Source organism: Bufo gargarizans, chromosome 4 (assembly GCF_014858855.1).
Source record: "Bufo gargarizans isolate SCDJY-AF-19 chromosome 4, ASM1485885v1, whole genome shotgun sequence".
NCBI classification, from domain to species: Eukaryota; Metazoa; Chordata; class Amphibia; order Anura; family Bufonidae; genus Bufo; species Bufo gargarizans.
The window spans coordinates 113,749,275-113,760,224 of NC_058083.1; the positions used below are offsets into that span (position 1 = coordinate 113,749,275).

Here is a 10,950-nt window from a genome sequence, read left to right on the forward strand (position 1 = left end):
CGGCCTCCAGCTGAAGTATCTGGGAAGTTGTGCGTTCCAGCGCGAAGCGAAAAGGTCGATCGAAAACGGACCCCAACGAGATACGATGACAGAGAAGACCTCCACATCCAATCTCCAGTCGCTGGCGTCCGAGATGTAGCGTGAGTTCCAATCGGCCAGCGTGTTGTGTAAGCCCGGAAGGTATTCCGCCACCACCGAGACGTTGCGGTCCAGGCAATAATCCCAAAAGTCCTTGGCTAGGTGAGTCAACATCGAAGAACGGGTACCTCCCATGGAATTGATGTAGCGGACAGCTGAGATGTTGTCCATGCGAAGGCGAATACATGCCCTGGCCCTCCCGCAGGTGAAGCTGCGAATGGCAAAGGAACCCGCCAGAAGTTCCAGGGCATTGATGTGTAAGTGAGACTCCTCCGTGGACCAAGGGCCTCCCGTGGAAACCCCCTCGCAATGGGCGCCCCAACCGTGAAGGCTGGCGTCCGACTCGATCACCACATCCGGGTGGGGGCCAAACAGAGCCCTGCCATTCCAGGCAGAGAGGTTGGCAATCCACCACTCCAATTCGTCCCTCGTCTCCGGATCCAAAGCGATTAGATCCGCATAAGACGCACCAGCCTGTAGATGTGCGATTTTGAGACGCTGGAGGGCCCGATAATGAAGGGGAGCCGGAAAGATAGCCTGAATGGACGATGATAAGAGACCTATCACCCTGGCCAAATGACGCAGTGAGATCTGCGGGAGAGAGAGGGTGCGACGCAACTCCTTGCGGATCGACCGCACTTTCAAAGGAGGAAGACTCAGAGTCAAGGAGAGGGATTCCACTTGGAAACCGAGAAACTCCATGGTTTGAGCAGGAATCAGACAAGACTTCTCCCGGTTGATTATGAAACCCAGGGAGGAGAGAAGGCGTATCGCCAATTGAAGGTGGGACAAGAGGGAGGTCCGGTCCACGGCCATGATCAGGATATCGTCCAGATAGATTATAAGTCTCACCCCCCGAGAACGAAGCCACGCCACCACCGGGCGTAAAAGCTTGGTGAAGCACCAGGGGGCAGACGATAGTCCGAAGGGGAGACACGTGAAGCGCCATATCGACCCCTGCCATTGGAAACGAAGAAGGTCCCTGGAGGGAAGTGCTATCGGAACCGTCAAGTATGCATCCTGGAGGTCCAACTTGGCCATCCAGTCTCCGGGAAGCAGCATGTCCCTTAGGAGGTGAATGCCCTCCATTTTGAAATGCCTGTACTTGACGAATGCATTTAGTGCCTTTAGATTGATGACGGGGCGGAACTGGCCTCCCTTCTTTTCCACCAGGAAAATACTGCTGATCACCCCGTCGTGATCGAGCGGGGCCGGTTCCACCGCCCCTTTGAGATAAAGGGCCCGCAGCTCCACGTCCACCAGGTTCTGCGATACTAGCGACCGGAACGTGGGAGGAAGAGGGGGCGGGACCACGGGAGGGGCGACAAGCTCTATGCGAAAGCCCTGAACCGTGGAGAGCACCCACGGGTCGTTGGTAATGAAAGCCCAAACATGCATAAAATGTTGGAGTCTGCCCCCGACATAACGTTCCGAAAAAGGGAGAACAGGAGGTAGACTTACCAAATGGGCGTCTGAGGTTTGGATTTCCTCTGTAAGGACGTCCCCGTCCCTGAGAACCCCGGGAGGGGAAGAAGGACGGCTGGTGTCTCTGGTCATGGACAGGCGGACGGTAGGATGCGAAGGAGCCTCGACCCGATCCTCGGGTCTGGAAGGAGGAGCGGCCGGACAGACGGCCCCTTGTACTGCCGGCCCTAGCGGAAACCCTACCGCTAAATACCCTACGCATGGACGTTTGGGCTTTATCAAGGGCGGTAAAGGTCCCCACAAACTTCCCCAGCTCCTTAACGAAGGGATCCCCAAAGAGGAAACCTTGGGCCTCTTTGCCTGATTCTGACAGAGCCATATTGGTCAGTTTAGGCTCGATCTTCAGGAGTATGGCCTTGCGCCGTTCTATACTCAGGGAGGTGTTTGCATTACCTGCCATGCAAATGGCTCTCTGCGCCCAACCACGGAGCTCCTCCGGGTCGACCATTTGACCCTCCGCCATGGCAGACTCTGCCAGATCAAAGATTTTCGTAAGTGGCCCCAAAATGTCCAACAGCTTGTCCTGGCAAGCCTTGAGAGCCGAGTCCAGGCCTCTCTTTGGACTAAAACCTGTCTTGGACAGAAACTGGACCATCTTTGGGTCCACGACCGGAGTCTCGCAAACCTTATTAGGAATAGCTGGACGGGGGCATTCTGCCCGTAGCTTATTCCGTGTCTCCTTGTTAAGGGGTCTACGAACCATGGATTCCAGATAATCAGACACGTGAGGGGCGGGAAGCCACTCCGCGGACCTGGGGTGATGCAGGGAATCCGGGTCAAATAACGGGACCCCCGTCGGATCCACCAGGGGGGTGGAAGGGCCAGGAACCGCCGGCTCGACCTCCGCCGGGCGCCGGGGTAACGAGGAAAAGGAGACGGACGTCCCCTGGACGGGGGACCCATCAATGTCCAAATCCTCTATATCATTATAGGATTCAAAAACCTCCTCATCAGATTCCTTATTGGAATCAGAGTCCGGCTCGGGTTGAGACCGGGCAGACTTCCAATGCCGTGCTCGTTCTGCCTGGCGCGGACAGGCTCTTTTGCGCGGCCGAAGCGCGCCGTCATTGGATGGAACAAGGCCATCATTCACATTAATTCTGGAGGCATCAGGGGCGGGCATAGGAGCGTTGCTAGGGGACACCGTGGTTGAGGCATTGGCGCTAAGCGCTAACGAAATAGAGTGCGTCAGAACAGAGGACATGGATCCCATGGCCGAGGCAATGGCCTCAGAAATAGACCTTTGCAGGGATAGAGCCTGAGCGTCCTGAGGAGCAGGAGTAGTGCTCCCTGTATGTGGGATGATCCCCAAACTCTGGGGGGACAAGAGAGAGTCCCCAAGAGAAGGCGTCCCCTGGACTGAAGGGGTGGCATTGGGCAGAGACATAGTGCAATAGTAAAACGGGCGCCTAAACTGACTAACAGTAACCCCAGATAGGAAGCAAAAGACCTGAAGCTCCACAGAGTAAGTCACCCTGTGCAGAGATGGGGCCGCCGTCCGCTGCTGCCGCCGGATAGGACTGACACCAGGATCGGTGCGTCTCTCAAGATGGCGGCCGAAATCTCGCGTGGATTCGCGAGATTTCGCGCGCAGGAGCGCAAGCGGCGGGAACAGCAGCCGGCGCCGGGAGGAGAAAGAGCGCCCGAGATCTCGCGAGAGGCGAGATCTCGGGTACCCGGCGCGCAGGAGAAAGCGCAGATGCGAAAAAGCAGCCCCGAAACCCGGTAAGAACGGAACAGGTAGAAGGGAGGAACGGGGAAGGGGCACAAAAGTCCCCAGAGGCAAAAGGGGCAGGGGCAGATGCGGAACACAGCCGCAAGGAGACCCAGAAGAACAACAACGGAGGGAAAATAGAACCCTATCACCTAATAAGGGGAGAAAAAAGGTACCCCACGTAACACACAAAGGATCACATCATATCCATGGGAAAAAACAATCAAAATTGAGACAATACCATGATAATAAAACCAAGATAATAAAACCACCAGCCCTGCAGGCAGGGAGGTGGGGTACTTAACTTAGTGTGCAGCAGCAAAGAAAGAGGAAGAGGAGCTGGAGGGGTGGTCCCTTTATACTGGGGCTAAGGGGAGGGCTGTGTGCCCATTGGTTGATTTTGTTATTGGATTCTTTGCTGCTGTTTTGTGCCAGTAAAGAAAGGGTTAAGCAATATGAGCCTCCGTGTCTTGAAATAAAATTCATGTTTTTAAATCTAAATAGATCCAAAATACATTATTGAAACATTCATATAACCACTAGATAGAGAGACAAGCCTAGCGGATGTGGAGATATCCATCTGGATTTGTGGATGGAGAATTCATAGTAGATTTTAGTACCAGCAAATTGAATTACAAGTCTCGTCCATACTCTGAGAACATTTTCAGTGCAGAAAAGATTTTTAAATATGAGGCATTCCAATTTCTGAGGCAGAGTGCTTACAAGTTTGTTGCAGATTTGCCCCATTGAGTTCAATGGGGGAAGTCAAAATCCGCAATCAACTCCCAAATGTTGAACATGTAACAGGTCAGCCAGTTTCCTAGGTACAAATCTACTGACAGATGCCCTTTAATAAACCAAATTTTATACCTTTGGGTAATAAGGAAGAGCAGATGTCTTACAAATAATAATATGATTTTAACAGGGTTTTCTGGGAAGAGAATTTAGACGGCCTAACCTCAGGATAGGTCAATATCTGATCGGTCTGATTTCCGCAGCTTATCACCTGCTTGAAAAAGCTGCATTGGTAACATGGTTTACGTGCAGCTCAGTTCAGTTCAGTTCAAATGAATGGGCCTGGCCTTAAAGACCAAGTACAGCCGCTATCCAATATATGGCACTGTGCATGATATGATGTAAGGAGGCTTCAGCACTCAGCAGAGCACCGCAGCTCTTCAGCTGATCGTGGCGGTGTCAGGAGTCGACCCTCACCAATGAGATATTGAGGACCCATCCTGAGGAAAAATCCTTTAACAGAAGGCAAGGATAGTAAATACTTGTTAATATCTTATAAAAAAAAAAAAAAAAAAAAAAAAAATTCTAAATTAGCCTATACTCAATTGTTACTCCTTCAGCGTTTGCAGTGCTGAAGCTTGGGACCTCTTCGTCAAGGGTATATAGCACAAGATCACATTGCGAGGCCCCCATTGTCTGACAGGTGGGGGTCCCAGCGCTGGGACCCGCATCTATATCCTAAACAGTGGTGGAGAGCGCACTGCGCATGCGCTGCCGCCCTCCATTCATTTCTATGGGGCTGCCGAAAGTAGCTGAGCACTGGCACGGCCATTTCCATCGGGCCATTAGAAGTGAATGGGAGCGGTGGCCGGTCATGCACAGTGCGCTCCCATTTACTTCTGTGGGAACAGCACTTGGTGGTGGTTGGACCAGAGTCCTCCAGCCACCATTTTGGCCCGCTCCATTCTCGATATAGGTGCGGGTCGCAGCAGTGGGACCCACACGTATAAGACAATGGGGGCATAGCGATATGCCCCCATTGTCTCAGATGAGAAAACCCCTTTAAGCATTTATCTTTGTACATAGATTGGCATAGCTATACATGACATCAGTTACAGTATGGGGTAGGGGAAGAACAGATAGGTGGGCCCTAATGTGTACCATTGCATGTGCAGACCAAGCAATGACAAAAGGAATGAGCGCATTATTCAGTGTCTGTCACCACTGCTGCAAATTCTGTTAAAACCAAAACTGCAGATAGTCAACCACAATGGTGACCAATTTCTAACGGAATGCTGGTATAGTGGTATGCGTCCCTTACACAACAATCAATTTAACCTAAGCCTGATAGGAGCGTTAAACGTGTGAAAAACAGGCTTCAAGAGGAGCATGCACTGTGTGGCTGGATGAAGCAATAAATCACCACGCAGTGAATGTTCCTGAACCACAAAGTATGTCAGAGCTCACTGACACACGGCTCAGACCCTCCTCTAGCTGAGCAGAATGTCTGAAGGCCAGCTCACAGGAGCCACTGGTCCCAGAGACTGTAACTAGTAACCTCCCTAGGAATCGCAACTATGAGTCTCAATGTTGTGTCTGGCATCTAGTATGGCCAGTACCTTGGATCAATCCCAGGTTTTAGGATAAGATCAAATACACGTGGCTCAACGCGTTTCTGTGCTCTTGTCATTAGCACTTCGTCAGGAGCCATACACAGGAGACATTGGGCCAGATTTATCATTAGCTCAAGTCAGAATAATGGAGTGAAAAAGTCGAAAATTTTTGCGCAATCACTAAAACTGCGCAAAAATTTGCGACTTTTTTCTGCTCTGCACTATGCTCGCCAGTTTTCTGAAAGTGGGTGTGTTTTCTTATGTAAATTAATCTCTAGACAGATTTACTATTGTGACCATTTAAAAAGTCGCAAAAAAGTCACAAAAAATTGCGCAATTTCACTCCAGTGAGGACCATGCTTATCTTATGAGACTTTTTAATAGAACATGCGACTTTTTCGTAAAGATGTGCGACTTTTGTAAAGCCGCTTACTGACGGATAAACTGCTACCGTCAAACCACGTTTATTACAGTCTTAAAGGGCCGTTCATAAATCTGACTTGGCTAAAACTGACTTTAGCCATATGTGAAAGTGGAGTGAGCTGTCAGGGTCATGATAAATCTGGCCCACTGTTCGCATAATATCCCTGCCTGAATATGACTATGATACTCTGGTGGAAGTATCGGCGCTAGGATGGCCGCACGCGGCCGTGTGAGCACCAAGCTTTAAAGGGGAATACACCCCGCCCCCAGGGGCGTGGCTTGACGCGGCCAGCCAGTCGGATGTGAGAGACTTCTCTGTATTCATCCGACTGTCGGAACGGTTTTAACGCTCCTATTAGGCTTAGGTTAAAAATTCACAATGGTGGCTTTTCTGGAGTTGTTAGCGGCTCCCCATCTAATGATAGGGTGTTGTCACTGAAAACTCCAGCATGTACACATTTTCAGAACAGAGGGAGAAGACTAGAGAGATAAGCTATCTCTAGTTCAGCAGACCGTGAATTTCAGACAACACGCACAATGGACGAGATAACCACTCTCCTTGCCGCCATCAATCCTTTGTGAAACTGTAATGATTTTTCCCAATGTTCCAAAATTAAAGGGAACCTGTCACCTCCAAAAACCATCCCAAGCCGCCAGCAGTACCTGAGAGTAGTCCGCAGTGTGTTTCTAATAATCATTTTCTTTCAGCAGTCAGATGCGGCAAAAGCTCTGAAAACGTTCTTTTATCCCCTGCCCGCGCTATTTTCTAGTCATGCTTGAAGTTGAGGTAACCGCGTCCCCTTCCCTGCCCCTTTATGATTACATGATGTTATGGAAAGGGTGGAATTCTGCCATTGTTGTATGGATTTTGTTTTTAAGGCATTACCTCTGTGGTAAAAATGACGTTTCATTCCGGGGGTTAGTACAATTACAGTGAAACCACATTTTTATAATTTTTATGTTTTTGAATTCTGAACTTTTTTTATTATTTGCATATATGGACTGTGTAAGGACTAAGGGACACATTTATTAGGCTACTTTCACACTGGCGTTTTGGTTTCTGTTTGTGAGATCCGGTCCAAAACGGATCAGTTTTGCCCTAATGCATTCTGAATAGAAAAGGATCCGCTCAGAATGCATCAGTTTGCCTCCGTTCCGTCTTCATTCCGCTTTGGTGTCCGTCAGATGAAACAGAGCCAATCACTGACACAATCTGGCACAATAGAAAACGGATCCATCCTACATTGTCTTGGCTATGTTAAAGATAATACAAACAGATCCGTTCTGAACGAATCCGTCTGTGCAGATTCATGACGGATCCGCACCAAACGGCAGTGTGAAAGTAGACTTAAAGAGAACCTTTCACCAGAATAAAACATCTAAACTAACTACACAGGCATGTAGAGCGGCGCCCAGGGATCCCCCTGCACTTACTGTTATACCTGGGCGCCGCTCCGTTCTCCCGTTATTGCCTCCGGTATCTTCATAGTTAGGCTCCACCCAGAGGAACCTGCCGGCGTCTCATTCTCCCATGCTGTAGCGCTGGCCAATCACAGCGCTCAGCTCATAGCCCGAGAGAGAAAAAAAAAAACCTATGAGCTGAGCGCTGCGATTGTCCAGCGCTACAGCATAGGAGAAAGACGCCGGCAGGTTCCCCTGGGTGGAGCCTAACTGTAAAGATACCGGAGGCTATACAGGGAGAACGGAGCGGCGCCCAGGGATAACAGTAAGTGCAGGGGGATCCCTGGGCGCCGCTCTACACGTCTGTATAGTTAGTTTAGATGTTTTATTCTGGTGAAAGGTCCTCTTTAAGCTATAGCTGACGGTGGATCTGCCTAAGGTATGAAGAGGTGCTGGCCTCTACATAACTTTGCTCTATCCAGCACCAGTGTATATGTAATCCAGAAGTGAATAGAACATGCTGGGAGTTGTAGTTTTACAATAGCTGGAGTGCCAGAGGTCTATAGGAAAAGGACTGTGTTCCTATTAAGCCTAGCCATAAGCAAGGATTAATAGGAACTGTACTATGCAGGCCAGGGAGCCTTCAGAAGGCACAGGCTGCCATAGCAACCAAACGACTTCTGTGATCTCGTCATGTATGGCTGTTCAGTCACCCTATAAATGACAGCTCAGATCCTGTGGTCACAATTGATGATGGCACTGGAACGGTTAAAAGTCCGTGATCGAAGCTTTCACAAACTCTGTCACTGGGTTTCTGCTGTGTAAGGCCTCTTTCACACGAACGATATGGATTGGCTCCACATGCATTCAGGGAAACTCACACCATTTTACAAGCAAGTTCAGTCAGTTTTTTTCTGCGCGGGTGTAATGCGCTTTGATCTGTTTTTCACACGCGTGATAAAAAACTGAAGGTTTACAAAAACCTCTTAGCAACCATTTCTTGAAAAACGCATTGCATCCGCACTTGCTTCCGGATGTAATGCGTTTTTCACTGAAGCCCCATTCTGAGCTAAATATCCATCTAAAGGCTCACGCACATGTCCGTTCCTGTTTCTGCAGTCCGTAAATTGTGTATCCGCAAAACATGGATACCGGCCGTGTGCGTTCCGCATTTTGAGGAACAGAACTGTCCTATCCTTGTGTTAGTAAAATGGACAAGAATAAGACATGTTCTATTTTTTCGAGGGGGCCGCAGAACAGGCATACGGATGCGGACAGCACACGGTGTGCTGTGCACATCTTTTGCGGCCCACATTGAAATTAATGGGTCTGCATCCGACCGCCCCAAAAAAATGCCGATTTGATGTGAACTAAAACAACGGCCATGTGCATGGGCCCTAAAGAAGTGGAGCAATTAGAAGAGGATTTAGGTGATCACTATTAGATCTTGCGCAGGTACCCCCACCGATCGTGAGCCTCGTACCCCTCAAGGCCCGCTGAAATGAACAGAGCAGCAGGTGGGACAAAGGGGATACCAAGGCTACCTGCACACCATGCAGATTACACATGGTTTTTCAGTGCGAAAAAAATGCAGCGTAATACAGTACCAGCAAAGTGTATGAGATTAGACATAGCTCATGGCCACTTCGCCTTTTTTTTCTTAGGTGCGGATATTGACCTAATGTGTGGATTTTGAAATCTGTAGTTTGTCAACTGTTGTGCTTTTCTGGTGCAGATTTCATCCTTTTTAATAGAAGGATGAGATCTGCATAAAATCCAGCAAAAAAATAGTGCAGATTTCATGCAGATTTTCTGCACCGCGCGCAGCCACCCACAGGGTGCCTCCACACACAGGAGATTTTGCAACTGAAAATAATTTCATATCACCTGACTGGGACTTGCCGCCAAAACAACCCCATTTAGCTGCAATGCAAAGGGTGAAATCCGCCATGAATATCTGCGGCACACGGTGAATTGACATGCAGGTCAGTTTCCGCTGCCGATTTTTCCCCACAGTACATGGAAGAGAATTGCTAAAAACTCCTTCATAAAAATCCACATTTCAGTCACTCCTGGATGTGTCCTTAAGACAACCTAAGGGCTCATGCCCATGATCTTATTTTCTTTCCTTGTCCATTCAGGTTTTTTTTTGCGGACCGTATACGGAACCATTCATTTCAATGGGTCAAACGGAAGTTACTCCGTGTGCATTCTGTTTCCGTAGGTCTGTATTTACGTTCCGCAAAAAAATAGAACGTGTCTTATTATTGTCAGCATTATGGACAAGGATAGGACTGTTCTATCAGGGGCCAGCTGCTCCGTTCTGCAAAATACGAAAGGCACACAGACGTCATCCGTATTTTTTCACTGATCCGTTTTTTGCAGACCGCAAAATACATACGGTCATGTGCATGAGGCCTTAGTCACATATAGGGATGAACGAGCTTGTGTTTTTAAGTTCAGCGTACAAGGTTCGGGTTATCTAAGAATTTCGTTATGGACTCCGCTACCACAGACCCATAAGTTATGTTCCGCAGTAGCAGAATCCATAACGCAATTCTAAGATAACCCGAACCTTGTACGCCGAACTTGCTCATCCCTAGTTACAAATAGAGACGATAGAACAGATTTGTACAGTTCTGCGGTGAATTAGAGCAATGAACAGCTTGAAGAATTGCTGGAAAATAGATTTTTTAAAGATTCGCTCATCTCTAAACGTTATTTTTAGAGGGTAAAGTCATAAGAAGACCGATCTTTGAAAACCCCCATTATAAGGTAGTCTCTGCATTGTGAAAAACCACAACCTACAAGGTCAGACGCGTGAAATTCAGTGTAATTGGGGCCCTAAAGTTTGTTAGAAGTCAGCGATATACAATAGGACAGCCCAGAGGTCTACAGAAAGTGAAGCAAGTCCTGGGAGTCCTTGCAGATGGCATGCACTCACCTCCTCGCTGGGGTGGGATGTCCTCTCACCAGCACTACTGAGGCTTGTTCTGTGGAAGAACTGACATTAGACACCGGGGGAGGTGCTGGGAGTCTGACACCCAGCTGATGCATTAACCCCTCCTGCACCACACCGGAGCCACCAGCTCAGGGTATTGCACCATCTATCCTGTTACTCAATGTAAGGGGAAAAAATGTAAACCATTGGTCAATGTCCTATGTTAAAACAGGAACAAATTATATATATATATATATATATATATATATATATATATATATATATATCCTGTATTACAGGATCTGCCTCCACTTGGCACTTTCAGGGTATGTTCACACATAGAGCAAATGCTGCAGATTTTGGGGGAGATTTAGCAACCAATCAGATTCCATTTCATTTTCCAGAGGCGCAAAGGTGGAATCTGATTGGTTGCTGTGTACCACTAAGGGTACTTTCAGAATAGCATTTTTGTTTTCCGGTATTGAGTTCTGTCACAGGAG

The 10,950-nt window shown here is 48.5% G+C and overlaps 1 protein-coding gene across 2 annotated transcripts in view; it reads right to left on the reverse strand.

The window, feature by feature from the left end:
* The window catches only part of MOGAT1 (monoacylglycerol O-acyltransferase 1), a 35,190-nt gene extending 24,639 nt beyond the window's left edge, over positions 1 to 10,551 (reverse strand). The window contains exon 1 of one of the 2 annotated variants that reach the window (XM_044289671.1): positions 10,454 to 10,551. The gene's annotated coding sequence lies outside the window, so the exon portion shown is untranslated. The remainder of the gene's footprint in view (positions 1 to 10,453) is intronic. The other variant, XM_044289672.1, reaches the window with a different exon arrangement.
* Between the last annotated feature and the right edge of the window lie 399 nt (positions 10,552 to 10,950).